The sequence below is a fragment of the Triticum dicoccoides genome, chromosome 3A (assembly GCF_002162155.2).
Source record: "Triticum dicoccoides isolate Atlit2015 ecotype Zavitan chromosome 3A, WEW_v2.0, whole genome shotgun sequence".
Classification (NCBI taxonomy): Eukaryota; Viridiplantae; Streptophyta; class Magnoliopsida; order Poales; family Poaceae; genus Triticum; species Triticum dicoccoides.
The window spans coordinates 487,316,664-487,342,369 of record NC_041384.1 but is presented as its reverse complement, the minus strand read 5'-3'; positions in this window follow the sequence as shown (position 1 = coordinate 487,342,369).

Sequence of the window (25,706 nt, the reverse complement as noted above, 5' to 3'; positions counted from 1 at the left end):
TGGCCGACGCAGCCGCCGCCGTCTTGCCGCCGTAGCCGTAGCCACCGTCGTCCCCGTGCCGCGCCACCGTGTTCGTTCGCTACGCCGTCGTCTACTACGTCGAGCAGGCTGAGCCCCGAGCGCTCGCACGCCCTGCACCGCCTCCACCGACACTGTCTTCGTCGACCATCGCCGGAGATCCCCTCCGCCGTCACCGCCGCAACAGGCCGTCCCCGACCTCGTCGTCAGCTCCGTTGCAACCACCGTGAGCCTGGCCACCTCCCTATCCTCTCCGTCCTCCCTCTCGAGCCTCGTAGGGACCGCATGTAGCTCACCCGCATGCGCCGCCGCGGAGCTCGTCGCCAACGATGCTCCGGCCACCCACTGGCCACACCATTGTGTCCAACGTGCTCACCGCATCCCCAGGAGCCCAACACACCATCCCACATGCCTCCCTGTGCCCCGTAGCCTCGGGTTCATCTTCACCCGAGCTCCGGCGACCGCCAAGGTCGTCGCTGGCGTCGTTACCGGCCTCCCCGAGCTCCACTTCCACCACCAAACGCTGCGGCTTGCTCCCAGCAACGCGTAGAGCCTCTCCCCCGTGCAAATGGTCGCCTGTGGACATTTTCCGAAGCCCTCCGCCGCGTCTGGCCTCGCCGGCGGCTAAACGCCGGCGGGTTTGACCCGTTGACTTTGACTGGGTGGGCCCAGGTTGACTCCCCTGAGTCTATGACAAGTGGGCCCCCTCTGCTAATTAACATAGGGTTCGCACTAACTAATTTTAGTTAGTTTAGGTCACTGACATGTGGGCCCATGCCCCACTGACAGTTAGTTAGTATTAACTTAACCCTGTTAATTAGCTGTTTCACTGACGTGTGAGTCCCAGCCGTCAGGTTTGACCTGGGCTGGTGCCTTTGCTCGCTGATGTCACAGTGACGCAGTGCTGACGCAATTATTCATTTTTCTGGATTTATTCTTATATAGGAAATTCCAGAAAATAGCCTAAACTTCTAAAAATCATAGAAAATCAACCATAGCTCCAAATCAAACAAATTATATATGAAAAATGATCAGAAAAATTCAATCTTTCAATCTGTAATGGTTTCATGCATGACAAAACACGTTAACCTTGCTGTTTAGGTGAAACAAGCTAATACACTTATTATGCATAAGAACTTAAGCTTCCATTTGAATCTTTGATTCAAATGGACCCATTTCAACTTGTTTCACATTGCATTAGGCAGGACACCTCATTTTGCCATGTCATAGCATGCATCATATTGTTGCATATTGCCATGTGTTGATTATATACTGTGGTGTCTTTCGTGGTAGGTTCTACCTTCGAGGATATCTCCGAGTATCCAGCTGAAGGGCAGTACCCTACTACCACTCCATCAGGCAAGCAGCCCCATTGATCATATCTATACAATCCCATGTTCTCGCCTCTGCTCTCGTTTACTACATTAAGACAACAACGTTTCAAACTGTTGTGTGCTACGGTAGTTGAACCCTTATCCTCTGCATGACCTGTCATTGCCACAGTAACTAGATGAAACCCACTGTCGGTGTCAAAACCGGCGGATATCGGGTAGGGGGTCCCGAACTGTGCGTCTAGGCCGGAAGGTAACAGGAGGCAAGGGACATGAAGTTTTACCCAGGTTCGGGCCCTCTTGATGGAGTTAAAACCCTACATCCTGCTTGATTAATATTGATGATATGGGTAGTACAAGAGTAGATCTACCACGAGATCAGAGAGGCTAAACCCTAGAAGCTAGCCTATGGTATGACTGTATGTTGTGATTGTTGTCCTACGGACTAAAACCCTCCGGTTTATATAGACATCGGAGAGGGTTAGGGTTACACAGAGTCGGTTACAATGGTAGGAGATCTACATATCCGTATCGCCAAGCTTGCCTTCCACGCCAAGGAAAGTCCCTTTCGGACACGGGACGAAGTCTTCAATCTTGTATCTTCATAGTCCAGGAGTCCGGCTGAAGGTATAGTCCGGCTATCCGGACACCCCCTAATCTAGGACTCCCTCAGTAGCCCCTGAACCAGGCTTCAATGACGACGAGTCCGGCGCGCAGATTGTCTTCGGCATTGCAAGGCGGGTTCCTCCTCCAAGTACTTCATAGAAGATTTTGAACACAAAGGATAGTGTCCGGCTCTGCAAAATAAGTTTCCACATATTGCCGTAGAGAGAATAATATTTACACAAATCTAATCTGCTAACGTATTCCGTAGCGTGACATCACACTACGGCCAAGCCTTTATTCGAATCGTTTCCCCCCCCCCCACCTCAGCGCGTTTCGCGAGGCAGTTTCCTTGGCACATCTTGTCAAAGCAGAGATCGTGTTCCCTTTATTTGCGGGATTCTCATCAATACGGTCATGGGTAACCCAACCGTTTCTAGGACTCCTAGACTATAGGCAAGTCCAAACGGCCACGGAGAGGACGCTTGATATTCACCCTCTTTATAAAGGGACAAGGCTTTTACTTTTTCCCTCCCGTGCTCAATCGAATCCTTCCCCCACCTCGACCTTAAACACCCAAAGTCCAGGTCAGGTGCTCCGAACCTTCAATCATGTCCTGATCTAGCCTTCAAGGCTGATGGATGCCTTCCTCCATCATGGAAGAAGACATCAAAAAGTTGAGGGAGGCCAGATATCTGACCGCCGAGGTTTCGCATCGGCTGCCGACCCGAGGGCAGGCCGTCTCCTCTCCCGAACCCAACGAGAACGTCATGTTTGTCTCCCACTTCCTCCGAGGTCTAGGCCTTGCTCTAGATCCTTTCGTCAAGGGTTTGATGTTTTATTACGGGCTAGATTTCCATGATCTAGCTCCGGACTCCTTTCTTCATATCACGACATTTATTGTCGTGTGTGAGGCCTTCCTCCGTGTTACCCCTCACTTCGGCCTGTGGCTCAAGACCTTTGAAGTAAAACCGAAGATGATCGAGGGGCAACATGCAGCGTGCGGAGGTGCTTCAATAGGCAAGATGACGGGAGCTCCATGGCCAAAAGGTTCCATTCCAGAGGTGTCTGAATTGTGGCAACAGGAGTGGTTTTACATCACGGCTCCTAGAAGTGCCAAGTGGGCGGCCGCCCCTGTTTTCTGCTCGGGCCCCCCACTACAACTGATGTCATGGATCAGCAGAGGTCTAAGCTAGGGTCCAGCCAAGGACGTGCCTATACTGCAAAGCCGCATTCGAGATATCTTCGAGGGGGATTTTAGTTTGGTTGTGGTAATACAAGTTATGCTGGTTCGTCAAGTCCAGCCTTGCAAATGTCGGTCCCTTCGCTTGTGGGAGTTCAATCCAGAGGGACCGCGTGTCATTCAAAATTTCCTCGGCTTGACGCACGAGGAGATGTACAAGTCATTCTTCGGACCTCAGGTAGAGTGTCCGGATATCACCGAGGACGTGGGCCTGAGCAGTAACCGCGCCGCCGAACAGGTAAGGAATCTTCTGGCCGAACATACTATCTCTTATTTGTTACGAAGTTATTTTTGAGAGTTTGCTTTTTGACCAGGACTGGCTAACAAAGGCAAAGTTGATTCGGTGTTCGGCCCCCCTTCCTGAGGGTTTGGACAATCCGGTATTGGAAAAGATGCTCCAGGTCGCACCTTGCCCGGAGCCCTTGAAGGAAGATACTGGGGAGGATAATACGGGCGGACGCGGGCCCCCAACGCTGCCCATTCTAACCGAGGGAGCGAGCGTCTCCATGAAGGAAGATGGCCGGATGAGGAAAAGGACTGCGCCCGAGGATCCGGAAGCCGAAGCTTCCAAACGGGAGAAGAAGTCTCCCACAGAGGGTCCTACCTCGGGGGGTGCTTTTGCCGCACAAAGTCCGCAAGGGGATCAACTCTCCAACGAGTCGTAAGTGACCCAAAATACTTTAATAGTACAGGTATGCCATCTTTTTCTTCTGAGAAAATAACCACCGCATATATCTTTGTAGTTCGAGCCTTAGCCCCTCTCAAATGAGCTCGTCTTCGGGGGATCTTCTTCCAGAGATGATGGAGAGCGAAACGCCTCCTCCGGACTTCTCCGCTCCAGAAGCGGGCGACTCGGAAGTGTCGTCGCGGAGGGCCTCTCCGAGTCCGGTGAGGCCAGAAGATAATTCCATTGACCCCGAAGCTCCCAGTGTCCGGCTCCTGAAGAGAGCAGACAAAAGAGTCCGGCACCGTCTGGTGTGCGATCAGATGTTCTGAGGGAGTTGGTGGGGCGAGCGGCCATCTCAGATGAACACTGTATGCTGATGAATACGGTGATGGAGAGAATCTTGTCCGCCGAAAGCGGATTGCATGAAGCTTTTATGAGTCTACCAACAGGCTTTGAGGTACGTAAGATAATGTATGATAGTCCTGCACATGCTAGGTGTGCCCTGTGTAGATAGTATCCCCTGAGACTCTGGTTGTCGTCGGGAACAGCGACGAACAGAGGATCATATTCCCAGGTAATAACCATACTGCCTCTATGTGCAGGTGATGGAAGCTCCGGTGGCTAGTCGGACTAGCAAGTTTGCCAATTTAAAACGGCAGCTGGATGCGGCAGACGCCGACATCGAGCTTGTTAACAAAAGGCTTGACGAGGCACAGGGTAAGTGTTATTATCTGGTAAACGCCACATAGTAAGAGCAGCATGATGCCAGTATCTTTAATATGTTGTGACTGCAGATGGAGCTACCACTGTTGAAGCCTTGCGGGTAGAACTTTCCCAAGCCAAGGAACACGCGAGGATTGGTAATGCGGCTGCTTTGAAGGCGGCCGAAGAGTTGAAAGCCGAGAAGGCCACGCATGGCGAGAGCCAAGATAAGATGGCCAAGATGGCCATAGAATTAAAAGACGCCGCCGACCATTGTCGGGTTCTTGAAAAAGAAAACCTAGCGAAGGCATCGGACCTTGAGAAGGCTACTGCGACGAAAAAAGACATCCGCTCTGCTATGAGGGCGAAGAAAGAGGAGCTGCGAGAAGCTGGGGATATTGCAGCTGGGAAATCCTTTATGTTACGGAGGAAGTTCGGAGATCCACGGTATGCCCCTATGGATCGGCTGTGGAGTTCGGAGGATGTGTATATGGATTTGGCGGCGAGCGCTGCCGATGCGGCCAAGTACTTCCAGGGTCAGACGGACCATGAAGTGGACCAGCTGTTTTGGACACAATTCCATTCTCCCGAGCGTCCGCTTTCATTGACTGACCAGTTAGCCGAATGGGCCGAACTGAATAGGTTGTCCGGACTCACCATGAAGTCTGTTGTGGATCAGCTATGGCCGGAAAGGCCAAAACCGAACAGCTATTTCAGCTTAGTGCAATAGTTCCTTGATGTGGTGCCACGCATTAATGCGATGAAGAGGTCGGCATGCATAGAGGGCTCACGGATGGCTTTTGCCTGTGTTAAAGCATACTGGGCGGAGATGGATGCTACCACTATTGCAGCGCGGGATTCGGCCATAGGCCGAATGGCTGTTGAGCACTATTTTGAAGAAGTTCTTGAGGGTGCTCGTTTGATAGAGACCCAGTGCTCAAAAAATATTATGTTTGAGTGATATGTATTCTCATTGTAAGCTAAATGCTTTTTATAAATATTTATAATGCTATTTTTATACTTTTGCATGAAAGTAATATGATGTCTCCTGGGCGGCCATTTATGTATACATATGTATAACCTGAAAGATTGCAGCCGTCGGCTTCAACCCCCACGCATATAATGCCGAGGTGCTCGCAAAAAACGCGCGTTCACACTTAACCCAGCGTCTTGGTCCTATTAAGGAGGTGATAGCAGAGCGAGCGAGGCAACCGGACTATAATGCTTTAGCACTTTCACTTAGCCATAGGAGTTTGACAGTGGGGTTACTAGATAGCCCCTGGTGGCTCCGCACTCTCCCGATCCCGGGGTGCGTACATGCCTGGCCGGAAAACGACCCTTCGTTGAGGCGGAGGAATTCTAACATTCCAACAGCTCATCGAGTGGTTGACCAGTTCCACGCTATATCATGACAGTCAGTTTTCGGCTTTCTCTACTGAGGTGCTCGTCCGGATGAACCAGGGCACAATCGCAGTAGTTCTCCTGGTGCTACCTTAGCCAGTAAAGCGGAACGTAAGGCACCAAAACACAGGAGCCGGGCAAACCCAACATTTGACCAAAGACAATGATTCAGAGCTGATGCATATAGGGCCAAACTCGCGACGCCGAACACTCCCTAAGGTATTCGGTCTTTGTGGTATAAACCGGGCCTAAATAGTGGCCTTTGTAAGAAGCCCCTTGTGTCCAGGTACATGCATTGTTCTGGCGTGGCCACATGCCAAGACGTCAACATCCTTCTCAACGGTGGATATGTATCAACAAGAGACAATAAAAAAGGATTACGCAGGGTCTTAATCTAAAAAGAATCCTTGGAGCGGGTCCCTGCTGCACGTCTGTGCCTGTGTCTCCGTTGTGCTGTATCCTAGACGGGTGTAGCACGATGATCGTCTGTAAAAGAGAGGAATTTAGGTGAAAAAGTTGTCGTGCAAAAGGATAGTTTTTAAAGAAACCATGTATAATTCAAGATGAGAAAAAATTGCCACTTGTCTGCGCGTGTTGAGCCCCTTGTATTGGCAAATAGGGGTGTGACCATTTATCCTGTATAAATAGCGGCGCCGAACTTGATTAATCGTGTCCGAGGTCTTGACGACCTATTGAATGCTTTCGCTGGTCTGGACATTTTTAGTGTGCGGCTGCCAAGGCAGCCGCACTCTCTTCGGCGTGCAAAGATCGCTTGATATTTCCGTTCACTGTAATGATGCCACGTGGGCCGGGCATATTGAGTGTGAGGGAGGCGTAGTGTGGTATTGCATTAAAGCGAGCAAAAGCTTCGCGTCTAAGCAGTGCTTGATAGCCACTTTGGAATGGAGCGATGTGGAAGATTAAATGTTCGCGACGGAAGTTATCGGGGGAGCCGAATATAACTTTTAATGGGAGGGAGCCCGTACAACGAACCCCTGGGCCTGGCATTACTCCTTTAAAGGTAGTATTGCTATGGCGAATTTTTGTTGGGTCTAACCCCATCCCGCGGATTGTATCCTGATATATTAGGTTTAGATTGCTGCCATCGTCCATCAAGACTCGTGTGAAGTGATATCCGCCAATTACTGGGTCTAATACCAGGGCAGCCCATCCTGCACGCCGGATACTTGCTGAGTAATCGCGATGGTCGAAAGTGATCGGTTGAGACGACCAGTGGCAGGACTTCGCGGTGACGGGCGCTTGGGTATATTTTCCTGGGAGTGCCGCGTTGTTTTTTCCCTTGATCACGTGTAACACGTTTACTGTTTTGACTTCTGGTGGGAATTTCTTTTGTTCCTCGGTGTCTTGCTTGGGAGGCTCGTCCTCGTCTTCGCTTGGTGTATCCTCCCCCTTGTGTATGGCGTTAAGCTTGCTGGACTGCTTGAAGACCCAACATTCTCTATGGGTATGATTAGCAGGTTTACCAGGGGTACTATGGATCTGACATACTTGGTGCAGAATTTTGTTTAGGCTGGACAGTTTGTCCCTGGTGCCTTTAGAGGGCGGCTTTTGCTGACCTGGCCGAGAGCTTTTGAATCCGGCGTTTACTGTCGTGCCCTTCGTGTTGTCTTCTTTATTCCGACGTTTGTTATTGCTGTTGCACCATGATTTCCCGTTTCCATCTCTAACTTCAGATGTACTAGGGTCGCTGGTGCTGCATCTGGCTAGCCAGCTGTCCTCACCCGCGCAAAAGCGGGTCATGAGGCTTGTTAATGCGGCCATTGTTCTCGGCTTATCTTGGCCGAGGTATCTGGCGAGCCATTCGTCACGGACGCTATGCTTAAAAGCTGCCAAGGCTTCGGCGTCCGGACAGTCGACAATCTGGTTCTTTTTAGTAAGAAACATGTTCCAAAGTTTTCGGGCTGACTCTCCGGGCTGTTGAGTTATATGACTCAAATCATCCGCATCCGGAGGTCGGACATAAGTCCCTTGAAAATTTGCCCGAAAGGCGTCTTCGAGCTCTTCCCAACTTCCAATGGAGCTTTCGGGGAGGCCTTTAAGCCAGTGACGAGCTGGCCCTTTGAGCTTGAGGGGTAAGTACTTGATGGCGTGGAGATCATCTCCTCGAGCCATATGGATATGAAGGATATAGTCCTCAATCCACACCCCAGGGTCTGTTGTTCCGTCGTATGTCTCTATGTTTATGGGTTTGAATCCCTCTGGAAATTCATGGTCCAGCACCTCATCGGTGAAACATAGGGGGTGAGCGGCACCCCTGTATCTGGGTGTACCGCGTTGTTTGGATGTTTGTTGTGTTGCATTGTATGCTGGGGCGCGCTTGTGTGGTCCATAGATGGATCTTGTTGCGCCGTCCTTTGGGTGCGAGCCCTCGCATGGGTCGCGTGTTGTATTGTGAGTGGCATTGTTTGCCGCTCTGTGTTGGCAGTGGGGTCGTCTATCCGGCCAGGTGGCTGCTTTGATATTTGGTTGTGGGGGGTCTGAGGCCTCCTCATCGAATTCAGGTAGCAGCTTCCGCTTTGGGTAGCTCTTGGAGGGGCGATTGTCGCCGTACCTCGCTGCTGTGTTGAGTATTTTACTCCATCTGATTTGGAGTGTGTCTTGCGCAGCCTTGAGCCTTTGCTTCTGTTTTTTAAGACTCCTCGCGGAGGCAACAAGCCTTTTACAGGCATTCTGCTGCTCCGGGTGCCTGTCCGGCGTTATGTCGTCCGGACTATTATCCTTGATAGAATTTGTTTGTTCGGTTTGATTATCCGGATTGCCGTTGTCTGGCAGCGGTTCACCCTGCTCCAGCGCTGGGTCTGTGTGATCATTATTTCTATCGAGGCAGGATTTGGGGCGGCACTTGCGTCGCCGCTTTGACTGCTTCTCGAGGGAACAAGCCTTCGGTGCGTCCTTTCGCTCCTCGTCGTCATCTTTTGGTGCGTCCACCATGTATATGTCATATGATGAGGTGGACGTCCAGCGCCCTGTGGGCGGTGGTTCTTCTTCGCCTCCCGCATCGTCGTCCATACCGTCGATGTCTTCAGAGTCGAAGTCGAGCATGTCGGTTAAATCATCGACAGTGGCTACGAAGTGGGTGGTGGGTGGGCATCGAATTTCTTCGTCTTCCGCATCCCAATCCCGCTGGCCATAATCCGGACAGGGCTCTCTTGACAAAGAGAGAGACTTTAGTGATTTCATAAGGTCGCCAAAGGGCGAGTGCTGAAAGATATTTGCAGCAGTAAACTCCATGATCGGCGCCCGATCGGATTCGATTGGCAGGGGCGCGGAAGGTTCGGAGTCCAGAAAAGAGTCCGTCACCTTGGAGTCACGGGCTTTGCAGAGGATGAGGTTGGTGTTCGTCTCGATCGCCGTTGAGACTGCGGCCCCCGAGGCGGTGTCTAGCCATCCGTCCTCGATTGGCGCAATTGGCTCCGAGCTAAGGGTCAGAGCTGGTGCGGGTGTGGCCTCCGGGATACTATTCGGCAGCAGAGCTAGGTCATGCCCATCGTGATAGCGCGGCGCGCCCGGCTGTGGCTCGAATCCGTCGAAGATCAAGTCTCCGCGGATGTCGGCCGTGTAGTTCAAACTTCCAAATCTGACCTGATGGCCAGGGGCGTAGCTTTCAATCTGCTCCAGATGGCCAAGCAAATTAGCCCGCAGTGCAAAGCCACCGAAGACAGAGATCTGTCCGGGGAGAAAAGTCTCACCCTGGACCGCATCACTATTGATGATAGTAGGAGCCATCAAGCCTAACGGCGATGACACAAAGGAACTCTCAATGAAAGCACCAATGTCGGTGTCAAAACCGGCGGATCTCGGGTAGGGGGTCCCGAACTGTGCGTCTAGGCCGGATGGTAACAGGAGGCAAGGGACACGAAGTTTTACCCAGGTTCGGGCCCTCTTGATGGAGGTAAAACCCTACGTCCTGCTTGATTAATATTGATGATATGGGTAGTACAAGAGTAGATCTACCACGAGATCAGAGAGGCTAAACCCTAGAAGCTAGCCTATGGTATGATTGTATGTTGTGATTGTTGTCCTACGGACTAAAACCCTCCGGTTTATATAGACACCGGAGAGGGTTAGGGTTACACAGAGTCGGTTACAATGGTAGGAGATCTACATATCCGTATCGCCAAGCTTGCCTTCCACGCCAAGGAAAGTCCCTTCCGGACACGGGACAAAGTCTTCAATCTTGTATCTTCATAGTCGAGGAGTCCGGCTGAAGGTATAGTCCGGCTATCCGGACACCCTCTAATCCAGGACTCCCTCACCCACTAGCATGTGTAGGAGTTGATTGAGCCATGTATGTGTTTCCTACCTTGCTATACCTGCTATGCTTAGAGTTGAGTCAGGTCTGGTGCATCTAGGTGATGGGCTAGAGTGAAATGATTATGTCGGTAATGTGAGGAGTGTGTTGAACATGATTTGGTAAAGGTATCGATGAGAGGCCATGTAGGAGTACATGGTGGGTTGTTTCATTGAGGCCGTCCCTAAGAACTGAGATTTGTATGTGTGATTTAAGAATCAGCTACTACCATACATTGGACCCGAAACCAACGGACTCTCTCGGCTTCTTAATCACCCTAGTACTCTGTCCAGGAGTTGCAACTAGTTTCTGGTGTTTGTAGATTATGTGTTGGCGGCCGTGCATAGCGCTGACCCTGGGGGTGGGCTATGATGCAGTAGATACACCGTGGCCGGGTATGCCGGGCGCCGTTAGGCGTCTTGGGACCCTGTTCACATCGTTCGGGGTCGTATGTGGAAACCTCGGCCGGACTCCCTGCGGATGGAACCTGGATAGGCGATAAACCTGGACTAGAGACTTGAGTGTTTAGGTAGGCCGTGGCCGACACCCTCGTTGGGCTTCCGCTTGAAGGTTGCCGAGTACATGTTGTGTAAACGACGGTAAGTGGTGAGAGCGTGTATGAAGAAGTACACCCCTGCAGGGTTAACATCATCTATTCGAATAGCCGCGTCCACGGTAAAGGACTACTTAGTTGCCTATATAGTTCATAGACAAGTTAATGGTTACTACTAAAAGACTCAAGATAAGTGTGAGTACCGAGGATGGCCCTCTCGTAGGATGACGAGGGAGGATCCCCGATGGAGTATTGTGTTGGTGATTTAGTGGACTCGTGTGCGAAAACTATTTACTAGTGGTGTCTCGTAGGATAGCTTAGCCAAGAGTCAAAGCTGGCTTGCTGCAATAACTCCACCACCTTCTTGAGAATGAGCATGTATAGTAGGTTCTGTTGTAAGACTTGCTGAGTACCTTTGTACTCATGTTTGCTTTAATTACTGTTTTCAGACGACAACACCGCCCCCTCCGATGGGTTTTATGTAGACCTCGACGTTGATGAGTAACTTGCCACCCAGGTGGTGATCCTGGCCATGGAGGGCCCTATGTAGATAGACATGCTTCGAGAAGCCTTCTTTCTTTCTAGTGTCTGTACTCAGACTATTTGCTTCCGCATGTGCTTGTATGCTTGTATGACTTGAGTGTCGGGTCTGTGACCCCTACCTGTATGAACATGTTATGTATGGCTCTCTGGAGCCTTTAAATAAAGTACTTGAGTTGTAGAGTTTTGTTGTGATGCCATGTTGTATTTGCACATATCGAGCATATTGTGTGTATGATTGAAATGCTTGGTATGTGTGGGATCCAACAATCTAGTTGTTTATCCTTGGCAACCTCTCTTATGGGGAAATGTAGTCTAGTGCTCCTCGAGCCATAGTAGTCCGCTACAGCCCGGTTCACCGGAGTCCTGCTAGCCCAGCACTACTACTCGGGACATTTGACTGGCCGGCATGTGTTTCACTTCGTTCCTATGTTTGCCCCTTGGGGGAAATGTCACGTGGTGACGTCCGGAGTCTTGCCTAGCCTGCTATAGCCCGGGTTCCCCGGAGTCCTGTTAGCCCAGTGCTACAGCCCGGATTCACACGCTGATGACTGACATGCTCGATGTGATTCATGTATGCCTGTCTCCATAGGTCTGTGCCGCTTTGGGTTCATGACTAGCCATGTCGGCCAGGGTTCTCTGTCATATGGATGCTAGCGACACTATCATATACGTGAGCCAAAAGGCGCAAACGGTCCCGGGCCATGGTAAGGCGACACTCGTGGGGATACCGTGCGTGAGGCCGCAATGTGATATGAGGTGTTACCGGCTAGATCAACGTGACTTGGAATCGGGGTCCTGACACCCTCATATGATGTTCAATTACTCCTCTCGGGACCCCAACTAGCTTCTTGGGCTCCCAGGCGAATACTTCCTTGTTCGCTCGCAGGAAGTCCACCAACTCCTTTTCTTGGTCGGGGCAAGGTCGGCGCCTATGATAAAGTGGCTCCTGAGGACCCGTCTTCATCGACTGGCACCTGCTTTGTTTCAGCCTTGTCTTGGGTAAACAACTGCTTCTTCTTGGTCGTTGCAGCCCCCTTGACCCTGGGCTCTGCCTTGTCGGCCGGGCAAGCTGCCGTCGTGGCCCAGAAGGCTAGCTTGAGGGCCGCCACAGTTTCCTTGGTGTCTCCGGTCACAGTGAGGACGCCCTCGCTTCCTGGCATCTTCATGAGGTTGTAAGCAGGGTGAGTTGCCGCCTTGAACTGGGCCAGCGCCGGGTACCCAAGGATGGTGTTGTGCGGCATACTGATGTGGGTGATGTCGAAGTCGATTAGCTCGGTGCGGTAGTTGTCGCGCATGCCGAAGGTTACGGGAAGACGGATCTGCCCCAAGGGGTTGGAGGAGCCTCCGCTGACTCCGGAGAAGGACCGGCTGGGGAGGAGCCGCTCAAGCGGTACGTGGAGGAGACTGGAGGCCTCCACAGAGAGCATGTTGAGGCCAGCGCCACCGTCGATGAGGGTCTTGGTGACGGCTACCCCGCAGATGGTCGGCGTGCAGAGCATCGGAAGCACGCCCAAACCGACAGTGTTGATCGGGTGATCTCCTAAGTCAAAGATCAGGTCGGCCTTTGGCGCCGCCCACCCCGGGGGAGCCCCTGCCACGTGGAGGCTGCCCTGATCTGGCGGAAGAACGGCTTGACGTGACGGCCCGAGGGTGGTGCCTGCGAGCCGCCGAGAAGAGTTGAGATGATGGGGGCCGCCGGTTCCCCGAAGCGCGTGATGAAGAGGCCGCGTAGCTCCTGCCAGGTGGCCATAGACGATTCCGGCAGATGGAGGAGCCAGGCGCGTGGCACACCAGCGAGGGCCATTGGGAACCAGTCGGCCATGATCTTATCGTCGCCCCCAGCCTCCAGAACGGCCTCCTCGTATGCCAGCAGGAAGGTCGCCGGATCCGCCGCACCATCGTAACGGGGCGGCATCTCCGACCTGAACTTGGGCGGCCACTGCACCCGCCGCAGGGCGGGAGCAAGGGCCCGGAGCCCCAGGCGCCGCCATGGGCGCCCGCGGATCCAGCCGGAAAAGTTGCGCCAGCCGTTGGGAGCGAGCGCGAAGATGGTGGAGCGCGGACCGACAGAGGGAAAGCTCCGGCGCACCCCTACCTGGCGCGCCAAATGTCGGATTTCGAGTTCCGGCAAAACCCTTAAGGTTCGAGCAATGGGGTGCGCGCGAAGAGATCTCTCCCTCACTGATCATGCCCTCAAACACTTCACGATCTCTAGGCTAAGTACACGAACTCACAACACATGAGACACAAGATTTATATTGGTTCGGGTCACCGTTGTGGTGTAATACCCTACTCCAGTGTGGTGGTGGTGGATTGCCTCTTGGGTTGAGGATGAATAGTACACGGGGAAGAACAGCCTCCTGCGGAGAAGTGTTCTTGTGCTTGGTGGACTTGGGGGTGGTAGGCCTTTCTCTCCCCGATCAGATGAGATGCCTAGCTATGGTGGTGGCTAGTCCTATTTATAGAGGCCCTGGTCCTCTTCCTAAATATTGAGCGGGAAGGGAGCCAACAACGACCAATTTGAAAGGGGATAGCTAGTACAGTTTATCCTGACAAAAGTAGTCTTCGCCTGCCAAAGGCTCTGGTGGTGACGCCGTGTTAGGCTCCACAGTGACCTCCGTCTTGCCGCCCTCCTAGTCTTGGTCACGTTGCACCGATATGGAAACCTTTGCTTGACGCCTCGGTACTCCTCGCATGCGCTTGCCTCCTTAGCACCAAAGAGAAAATAAGGACATTGTGCGCGCTGGCGCCCGCCTGGCCTTGGTCGTCATGGCTCACCTCATTGGAACCTCACGAGGTTTGCCTTGCCTTGATCTCTCCGCCCCTCGTGAACCAGCCTGGTGAGGCCGCTCCTGAGGAGGTCTTACGTCGTCCGCCTCGCGAGGCTTGGCCCCTCGCGAGGGTCTTGAGTCCTTGTTGGTGAAGATGGGCCGTACAGGCCCGCTTGCAGAGCCACGCCGTGGACCGCAGGCAGGCAAGTCTGGGGACCCCCGTTCCCAGAACGTCGACAATTACAAAAGAATTAATGTGCAAAAAGAAATATAAATAATAATAAATGTAGTCACAAAAATAAGTTCAAGTGATTTATTTTTCTTTATATTTATTAGTAAAAAACCATTAGATTTTCATAGTAAAGGGAAAAAAGTCTAAGTTTAGTAGTTGGTAAACGTGCTTGAATTTGGAGATTTATCTTCACCTATTTTACTTTCAGTTGAATTCGTAATTGTTTGAACCGTGTGATCTCCCATTATGTAGATTGGTAACCAAGTTAAACCTGATTATAAATCAATTCATGACGGTCATGGGTAAAATTGTATATCCTTCGGTCACGGATAAACATATAGTTTCCTCAAATTTTGCGTTGCAACTTTTATTAACAATAGATATATGACATTAAACTTACCTAATTGCATAGAAGCGAACCATAATACATACTGGAATATTTAAACCTTAAGCTAGAGAGAGAGAGGGAGGGGAGGGGGGGCATTTGAACTTGAATTTTTTAATCCGGACACATATTACAAAAGAAGTAGTGTTTAACAAGAAGCATAAATAATAATAAAATCTAGTCGCAAAATAACATGTACTTATTTCTTCTTTATAGTTATTCTTAAAGAATCATTAGAGTTTTTCATAGCAAACAGGGAAAAAAAACAAGTTTAATAATCATAACCGATCTTCAATTCAGCGATTTATCTTCGCCTGTTTTACTTTCAGTCAAATTCCTAATAATTTGAATTGTGTAATCTCTCTTTGTAAATTGGTAATCAACTTAAACCTATTCGATTGTAATTGAATTGATGACGATCATAGGTAGGAAGTTTATATTCTTCAGTCATTGGTAAACAACTTGTTGGACATAACTCAACACAATTGTCACAAAATATACTAATCCGAAACAGGATCCTGCTACTTATCGGTACTTGTACCAACTTGGCACATAAAAGATACCAAAATGGCAAGAGCATGTGAAAAAGTATATGCGTCGTCTTTTTATAAATGCTTTGGGTTAGTGCAAGTTAGAGGTTGGTGTTCTTTTTGTGATTACACTGTAGTGCTCGGATCAATTGGCGATAGTACAAGCAAAGCTTCTCGATGCATATTTGAAATTTTGTAGTGTTACGCGGGTGCTATGAATATATTCAAAGGCACCTGCTCCCTCCATTTCATTCTCTTTTTGACCAGTGTATAACGGCCCTTGGGGCTAAGCCGTTCTTGAATGAATCTGATTACGCGGTCCTAGTTTTCTGGTTTCCACACATTCTGTTGGCTCACAATTACCGGGAATATTTTACGACTTTATGCTTATGCATGCGCAGTATAATATATAATTAGGTTCTAGGGGCTCTGAATATCTTTCTGACGGTTCTCCGATGTAAAATAATGGATGAATACATGAATGTACAGGGAATATTATGTTAAGGAAATGCGATGATTAAAGTCTAAACTTGCTAAGTAGTGATAAAGAAATTACAGTAGGAGTATTAAATTTCAAGAGAGGGACTGTTTGTTTTTAAAGTACATTAAGAAAAAAGATACAATGAGAAATTTAAAAGTAGTTCCTCCGGTCATTATCCCACCGCTGACGCCGACGAGCAAAGCCTGCTCTGCCGACAGCGGTGGTGGGGCTGCCTCTCGAAACAGGCTTTCGCCCTGTTTTATATAAAGCAACAACCGAATCAAATACACGGTTGTTAGAAGTACAATTGTGTAGAGATAGAGATAGAGATAGGATAGTTTAAGCAAACTATGACTTGTCTTCTACTTCAAGTTTCGTTCACGTTGTACTCTTATATATATACCTCTACGAAGGTTAGATCAATACAACAACGTAGAACAACACAATATTCAGCCATCCTACAATTTCTACATGATATTAGAGCGGTTAGTCTCACGACGCCGATCCTAGAATTTTCCACCACTTTCCCAACGCGCCGCCCCGGGAAGATTAATCTCCTCTCCTCGGGGGCACGGTGGCCAATCGATCAAAGATCAGATTGGTTCCGTAGATTAGATTAGATAAATTCTTCAAAGTTAGAAATTCCATTAGATCAGTTTTCTCATTAGCCACCAAATAAATTCTACGACCCTCTTATCCGGCAAGAAATCTTCATAGATGGATGCACGGATCTTCCTCTGCAAGTTGCAGGGCACGACGGGCTTCTAGCCATCGTTCATCAGTAGACGCCACACGCGCATCCGGACTGCGGCAAGACCGGCTACTCGCCCGGTCCGCAGCGGCACCCATGCGCACGCACGACGGCAGCTATCCGATCTGGTGGCGGTGAGTTCGATCTAATCGAACCGTAGCATCGACTTCAGGCAAGGGAGGCCTGCATCAAGCGAATACTCTCGCGATCTGCATTGGCATCCCGGACAACGGCGCATCATCAGCAAGTTCTTCCTGCCAACACCAAGCATAATTTCATCGTCAAGGTCTTCATCAACATGGTCTTCATCACCATCATTATCAACACACCGCCGCCGCCTCGTCCACAAGATGGACACTTAGCGTCCTCTGACAGACTTTTCTGCAAGACACAACCTCGATGACGACAATGACTGTGTCACGGCGACGCATCGACCGCGTCATCCACGACGGTACAACTGCATCAACACGACGTCACTATAGTGACGACCCCAACATGGCCACACGGTTCTGGCTAAACCGATGTGTGTTCGATGGATTTCCTTCGGTCCTGGCAAAACCGGTGGACTCATCGCCGACGACACCCTCTGACATCCGCAAGGTGCATCGTCCACGACTGCAACTCCGTTATCTACAACATAGAGCAATTTTTTGCGCCTCCGACTTTGTGCGGCTTCATCATCCATGACGACTACACCATTGACCACGACTACCTCAACCACGGCTACATCATCATGATCGGGTACCTCGACATCGACATTGATGGCTAGTCTACAACAACTCATCGGCAACAACTTCAGTCAACAGCATTCGCGTCGTCACTTGCGTCCACGACACTCCCGTTATGACTGCGGGAGGGAATAGAGGAGAAGACATGGAAGGCATCAGAAGGGACGCAGTCACCGCCCTAGGTGCCGACCCATCAGCCATCAGAGTTACAGTGATGATGGCGCAGCGGAGAAGACGACAGAAGCGCGAGACTTCAAATTCAGTCACAATCGTGCGCTCCACTCCCACTACGACTGAGGGGGAATGTTAGAAGTACAATTGTGCAGAGATAAAAAGATAGAGATAGAATAGTTTAAGCAAATTATGACTTGTCTTCTACTCCAAGTCTTTCTCTCTCACGTTGTACTCTTACATATACCCCTATGAGGGTCAGATTAATACAACAACATAGAACAACACAATATTCAGCTATCCTACAATTTCTATAGGTTGAACGATATAAGATTGTGAGATAGCCCCATAGAGGTTGCCTCCTTGAGTGAAAGTGCTTCGATTGTGCATCACGGTGGTCGGTAGCAAATCATTGGCTGTGTCAGCTCTCATTGTTTTTTCTTTCTTTTTGTTTCATTCTTTTTTGTTCGTCTCGTGCTTGGCCACAATATTGCGTCAAAAAGTGTTAACGGTGACATTCTTGACCAGGCTGTGTTTCTCCCCTTAGACAAGCTTCTCAGGGCATCTCTAACACTATACATTGAACCATTCGTAAATGTCTGAATTGTTGAGACACTTTATGCCTTCCAACATTGTCCATCAAACATTCACAAATAGGGCACGTCCGAATTCTCCCAACCCGAGGCAAATCTGAAGGAGGTTTATGGGCTCCAGCACCATAGACCCACACAAAACCATTTATCTCTTTCCATTCCAACCGCTACTCCACTTCAAGCCGCATTCATGTCGATTCAGAACGGACGTGATTGGTCACTGGCACATGCCGGCCGAATGGCACATCATTCACACCGGTGCGGCGGTCGAGGCACCTGCTCCGGTCCGCCGCTGCGCAGTCGATTTCTGCGTTTTGGATGTTGCAGGAGGAGCATCGGTACAATCTGCAGCTCCTCAAGTAGCACATGCCCGTAGGGGGACATACCTTCGGTGAGCAGGCCCCCGTCGCCATGATCACGAAGAATCTGGGTTGCGTCAATGAGCAGTCGGCGCTATACGAGTTTGTGCGTAGCGCCCGCACCATATGCCGCAAGTGTTGACATCTTAGCGTCATGGAGGTGGAGCGCGACCTTCTGTTGAACAGATCGCGGTTTAGGCGAACGAGAACGCTGCCAAGGTCGGCAGCTCCACATCGTTCTCGTCAGACAGCAATGACCACGAGGTCAGACCATCCACGTCAATCATCGACCTCACCTATGTTGGTGGCTAGGCAGCAGACTTCGGTGAGAAAGCGTCGGAGGTGGGACACGGACCTACCCACGTCCGTTCAAGAGCAAGACGTGGGACACCGTTGGATGGCCGTCTCTTGCTAGCGTTGTTCGCGGACACATCAAGACGTGTCCATGAATGTTTTGCGTGTCTATTTTGATGGACGGTGTTGGAGATGCTCTCACAAGCTCTTCCCTCAGTTGCATAGGCTAACCGGCCATTCAGTATATGTTTGTCTCATGTGCGCAAGAAAAAGTCTATGCATGTTTCATGACATCTGCACAAAAAAAGAAGTCTATGTATGTTTCATGACCTCAGAGCTGAGGAGCATATGTCCAAAGTACAATTCAAAATACTCCACTTCCTTTATTCGTGAATCGTGACATCAGGCATCCTAGCAGTAGGCTACCACAGTCCTTGGCCACTTGAAAAGCATCAGAACATTTTAGCGTCAATTTCCTTCCATCCATGTATTCTGTCACCACTGTCAGTTAAGCTGGACCATCAGCAGGGCCTGTCATTACAGCCACAACGTCACGACCTCCACATATCAAGTCCAGGTACATGAGATCTGTGAGCAAGACATGCAACAACTCTCGATCTTGTGCCGATGCCGGTTTCAGAATCTGAATCTAGGGGACACCCGATTATATAAGTATGTTTCTGTTTTGACAGCTCAGTGTGGTTGTAAGACAATAGGCTTTGGGGGGAACCGACACAACCCTCTAGGGGTGGCCTATCACATATATATATAATGAGGTGGTATACAACGTTACAATATACACATGTAAATACAGTCTAACACCCTCCCTCAATCTTAGCCACTTTCTAATGAATCTAGAAGGGTAAGATTGCGCCTGCAAGTCTCAAACTGTGGCAAAGGCAATGGCTTGGTGAAGATGTCAGCAAGTTGATCCTTGGAAGAAATAAACTTGATCTGTAGTTGCTTCTGAGAGACACGTTCACGCACAAAGTGATAGTCAACTTCAATGTGTTTCGTTCGGGCATGGAATACCGGATTTGCAGAAAGGTATGTAGCACCGATGTTATCACACCAAAGAACAGGAGGCTGTGATTGGGGTATACTTAACTCCTGAAGCAAGGACTGTACCCAGATGATCTCTGATGTGGCATTGGCCACAGCCTTATACTCAGCCTCAGTACTGCTACGCGAGACAGTAGCCTGTTTCCGAGCACTCCGGGCAATCAGGTTAGAGCCAAAGAAGACAGCATAACCCCCCGTGGATCGCCTGTCATCCGGATTGCCAGCCCAGTCTGCATCAGAATATGCTGAAAGACAACCAGAGTCAGACGGCCGAATATGCAAACCATGAGCCACCGTGAAACGAATATAGCGCAAAATCCGCTTAACAGCAGACCAATGAGTGTCACGGGGTGACTGCAGATACTGGCAGACTCGGTTAACAGCATAGGAAATGTCTGGTCGCGTGATCGTCAAGTACTGGAGCCCACCAACAATACTCCTGTACTCTGTCGCATCAGAAGAAGAAAGAAGCACACCATCAACAGCATTGAGCTTATCAGTGGTAGACATGGGTGTAGTCGTCGGTTTGCACTTAAGCATCCCAGCTCGCTGCAACAAATCCAGAGAGTACTTCTTCTGCGTCATAACAAGGCCAGCAGCACGAGAAGTAACCTCCACACCAAGAAAGTAATGGAGCTTCCCAAGGTCCTTGACCGCAAAATCAGCACCAAGTGAGCGAACAAGCGCAGTAGCAGCCGACTGAGAGGAGCTGACCAAAATGATATCATCTACATAGACCAACAAGTACATAGTAACCTCAAGCCTTTGAAGAAGAAACAATGAGGAGTCAGCGGTTGATGATGCAAAACCATGAGCACGAAGAGCCATTGCAAGACGAGCATGCCAAGCATGAGGAGCCTGCTTCAGACCATAAATTGCCTTGGACAGACGACAGAGATGATCAGGGCGATCCGGATCAGAGAAACCCGGAGGCTGGCGCATGTAAACCTCCTCCGCCAAGACACCATGAAGAAAAGCATTTTGAACATCAAGCTGACGAAGAAACCAACCTCGAGTAACAGCCAGAGAGAGAAGAAGTCTGATGGTAGTAGGCTTGACCACTGGACTGAAGGTGTCTTCATAGTCAAGTCCAAAACGCTGTCGAAAACCACGAGCAACCAGACGAGCCTTATAGCGCTCAATGGACCCATCAGAATGCCTCTTCACTTTGAAAACCCATTTGGAATCAATGACATTTACCCGTGATTGTGAAGGAACAAGAGTCCATGTCTGATTGCGAAGAAGCGCTTGATACTCCTGCTCCATGGCCTCTCTCCAATGAGGAATGCGCATAGCAGCTTGATACGTGCGTGGCTCAAAGGATGGATCTGCGAGAGCAGCAGACATGCACGCCGCTAACCAAGCAACTGTGCCATCGTGACGTTGCTTAGGCTGAAAAATGCCACTCCGACTGCGCGTATGTGGACGTAGAGCAGCAGCAGGAGCCGGCGGAGGCGAAGGTGACGGAGACGTGACGGTCGCCGGAGATGCAGGAATCACCTCAGGCGAGCTCGGGACAGACGACTCCGGGCTGCATGGCGAAGACTGGCCCGACGACAGGGGCTCAGAGGCCATGGGCGAACCGAGAGTGGGCGAGGCCAGCTCCGGTGACACCGGCCCAGACGGCCTTGGCGAGGCGAGAGCAGGCGAGGCCGGCCCTGATGAGAAGGGCCCAGACACCCTGGGCGAGGCAGGGGCGGGCGAGGCCAGGCTTGGTGATGACTGCCCCGACGCCCTGGGCGAGACGGGGACCGAGGAGGCCGGCCCAGTCGGCGGGGTTGCAGGGCGCGACGATGGCGAAGGCAGCCCAGAAGCCAGAGGCGACCGGGCCAGGACGTCGATCGGCCGTGCATGAGCACGGAAACCGAGGCCATGCAGGGGCGCCATGTGCTCCTCATGCAAAACAGAAGGTGCCGAGGATGAAGGCGATGGCGACGAAGAGAAAGATGGCACTTCCAGAATCTCCAAACGAGCCCCACGACCAGTGCCTGCACCATGGTTAGGCAACAATAGAGGAGAATATGCAACATCATCAAATTGGTCAGAAGCAACAGAGGATGAATGCATGACAGGTGGCTCGGTAGTGGACACAGGGAGTTTGGCAAAGGGAAAAACATGCTCATCAAACACAACATCCCGAGAGATGTAGACACGATTAGTGGGCACATGAAGACATTTGTATCCTTTATGAAGAGAGCTATAACCAAGAAAAACACACTTCTTGGAACGAAACTCGAGCTTACGCTTGTTATATGGACGGAGATGGGGCCAGCAAGCACACCCAAACACCTTGAGAAAGGTGTAGTCCGGTTGTTCATTAAGGAGAACTTCAATGGGAGTCTTCATATTCAAAACACGAGTGGGAGTACGATTGATGAGAAAACATGCAGTGGTGAAAGCATCATTCCAAAAACGAAACGGAACAGATGCATGGGCCAAAAGAGTCAGACCAACTTCAACAATGTGACGATGCTTACGTTCTACTGAACCATTCTGCTGATGTGTATGTGGACATGCTAAACGGTGAGTGATCCCAAGCGACTGAAAGAAGGAGTTGAGGTTGCGATACTCGCCACCCCAGTCCGACTGAACATGAACAATTTTGTGCTTGAGAAGGCGTTCAACATGTTTTTGAAACTGAACAAAAATGTCAAACACATCAGATTTACGTTTGATAAGATAAAGCCAGGTAAAGCGGCTGTAAGCATCAACAAAACTGATATAGTAATTATGACCACTAACAGAAGTCTGAGCAGGACCCCATACATCTGAAAACACAAGTTCTAAAGGATGTTTCACCTCACGACTGGACTCCGAAAAAGGAAGTTGATGACTCTTCCCCTGCTGACAAGCATCACACACTGCTACATCTTTATTACTAGACACACTAGGAAGCTCATGACGACGCAAAACATGCCGGACAATAGGTGTGGCCGGGTGACCAAGACGAGCATGCCACTGTGACGGAGATACCCGAACTCCACTAAAGACGCGAGCGACGCCAGGATGCTCCAGACGATAGAGACCTTGGCAGAGCCGTCCACTAAGAAGAATGTCCCTCGTGCCCCGATCCTTAATAAAAAGATCAAAAGGATGAAATTCACAAAGCACATTATTATCACGAGTGAGTTTAGGAACTGAAAGAAGATTAGGTGTCACAGATGGAACTCGAAGAACATTGCGAAGTTGAAGACTCCTATTGGCATGTCTAGTGAGAAGTGATGCTTGACCAATATGAGAGATGTGCATACCTGCTCCATTGGCGGTGTGGATCTTGTCGGAGCCATGGTAGGGTTCACGAGTGTGAAGCTTCCCCATCTCACTGGTCAGGTGCTCTGTCGCCCCAGAGTCCATGTACCAGTGGGGATCAATGGAGTAGGACTGAGTGTGTCCCTGTGGCTTCTGCGGCGGCGGACGATCAGCCATGGCGACCTGACGAGCAAAGTTGCGTGTATCCTTCCCGTCATTGCCGAGACCAAGAAAACCCCGCTGGAAGCGCTTGTGACACTTCGAGGCCCAGTGCCCATCGCGACCACAAAGCTGGCACACACGTGGACCGCCAGCCCCTGGTAGCGTCGCAGTAGGAGGAGGGCCGAGGCGGGTGGTGGTGACTGCCCCGAAGGAGCCCTGGATGAAGCAGAGGAGCGACCACCCTTGGTGGCGGCGTTTGCCGAGAGGGCGCCGTTGCCCCTGGATCGGCGCGTCTCGACTCGTTGCTCAGTAAGCAAGAGGCGTGAAAAGACCTCGTGTGCTGGCATGGGCGTGGAGTTGCCTCTCTCATTGATGATCTCGACTAGGGCGTCATACTCCTCATCAAGACCATTGACAATAAACGAGTTGAACTCGGAGTCGGTGAGGGGCTGTCCAATGGAGGCCAGCGTGTCGGCGAGACTCTTGACTTTGTTGTAGAACTCAGTGGCGGTGGAGTCAAGCTTCTGACACTCCCCAAGTTGGCGACGGAGCCCAGATACACGAGCCTGCGACTGTGCCGCAAACGAGCGCTCAAGAATAGTCCATGCCTCGTGGGACGTCTTGGCGAAGACAACAAGCCCAGCAACGGCCGGAGAGAGCGACCCCTGGATGGAGGAGAGGTTCGCCTGATCCTTCCCTGTCCAGACACGGTGAGCCGGATTATAGACCGAACCGTGCACACTGTCAACCAGCGCAGGAGGGCAAGGGAGAGAGCCGTCGACATAGCCAAGCAGATAGTGACTCCCAAGAAGCGGAAGAACCTGCGCGCGCCAGAAGATGTAATTGTCCGACGACAACTTGATGGTGATGAGATGGCCGAAGTGAAACGGCGGCGGCGGCTGCGATCCCATCGAGGAGACTGGCTGAGGTGAGACCACCGTGGAGACAGTCAGAGGGGCAGCCGGCGCGGTGACAGAGGGCGCGATGGCCGCGGTTGACGCCGCGAAGCCTGCCAGCGCGACGTCCTCCGCCACCAGCGGCGCAGTGGCCGAGGACGCGACAGCCGCGGTTGACGGGGCGGCGGCGGTGTGGGCCACAAGCGCCTGCCCGGGCGAAGTAGCAGCCGGCGGGAGCGCGAAGAGGGAGCCGACGCTCCGTGTCCCGATCGGCGCCTAAAGGGAGGCGGCATCCAGCGGCCTCGAGAGAAGTGCCGCGAGGGAGGCCGGCAGAAAACCGGTGGCGGTGGAGCCGGACGCAGCGGTGGACGTCATAGCAGTCGGGCGACGGCGACGGCGGGCGCGGCGGCGGCGGCGGTTTAGGGTTTTTAGACGGAAGCGGACATAACCTAGCGTGATACCATGTAAGACAATAGGCTTTGGGGGGAACCGACACAACCCTCTAGGGGTGGCCTATCACATATATATATATATAATGAGGTGGTATACAACGTTACAATATACACATGTAAATACAGTCTAACAGTGGTGAATATGCAAGTGCTCCATTCAGCTGGTGTCCTCCCGTTCCCTTCACTACACTGCTCTAGTAGGAGAAAAACAAGTGAGCTACAGTCATGCCCACTGGAAACGGATGGTTTTTAGCATGTTCCTCTTTTCCTTCGCGTGTCACGTCAATTCCCTAGTTGACAGAGATTTGCATCATGCGCTAGCAGCCATGCAAACTACTGTAATTAACTTTGTAAAGGTTCCTCGCCGAGAAAAGTGACCTTGTGTGGGGGAACTGTACTGCAAGAATTCTGGCAAATGTTTGGACCATACTGTTTGAGAAAAGAAAATACCATACAACTGCGGGAATGTATCTGGTGCATCGTTAGCATCACAAGCACCGGTGCACTACAAGCCTATATGGTTTGTGACTATATTTATCATATGTTACCACATTATTTTTCCCACACTTGTCTTATTATTTTGGATGCTCAAAGTTTTAGTCACACTGTGGCTTGCCTTAGGGATTTTGCCATACTTTTTGTGTGAATAACATGTGGGACATATTGCTAATAAAATACTTCTTTGGCTAAGAGCATCTACAGCGGGGCATCTCAACCCCGCCTCAAACATCTGGGCGGACTGACCTGTCACAAAATTTCGATCCAGCCGGACGCCTCAAACGGGTCTCAAACGCCGGACTGACCGGCACCCGTCATATCCAGCCCAAATATGGGGCAGATATGGGGGCGTCTGGACGCGCCTGCCACGTGGACTGACGTCGGGGTCCCACGCGGAATTGTCCAAAAAGCCGATGGTCTGAAGCTCATCTCCTCCGTCGGACCGATGTCGCCGTGTGGCGCCACTCTGGCGGGCCATGTAATTCCTAGCCCGGCTATTTAAGCCGACCGCCGGCACCGAAACCCTACCCGTCCACATTTTCCTCCGCATGTCCGTCGCCGCCGTCACTTTCCACTCCTCGTCCACCACCACTTAGTAGCCATGCCCCCACACCATCGGATAAGGAGCCACCCAGTTCTAATGCCGGAGCGACTGTTGTAGCTCCTTGAGCAGATCCAGACAAGGCGCGAAGCCCGGATCGCCACGAAGCTACCTCCGT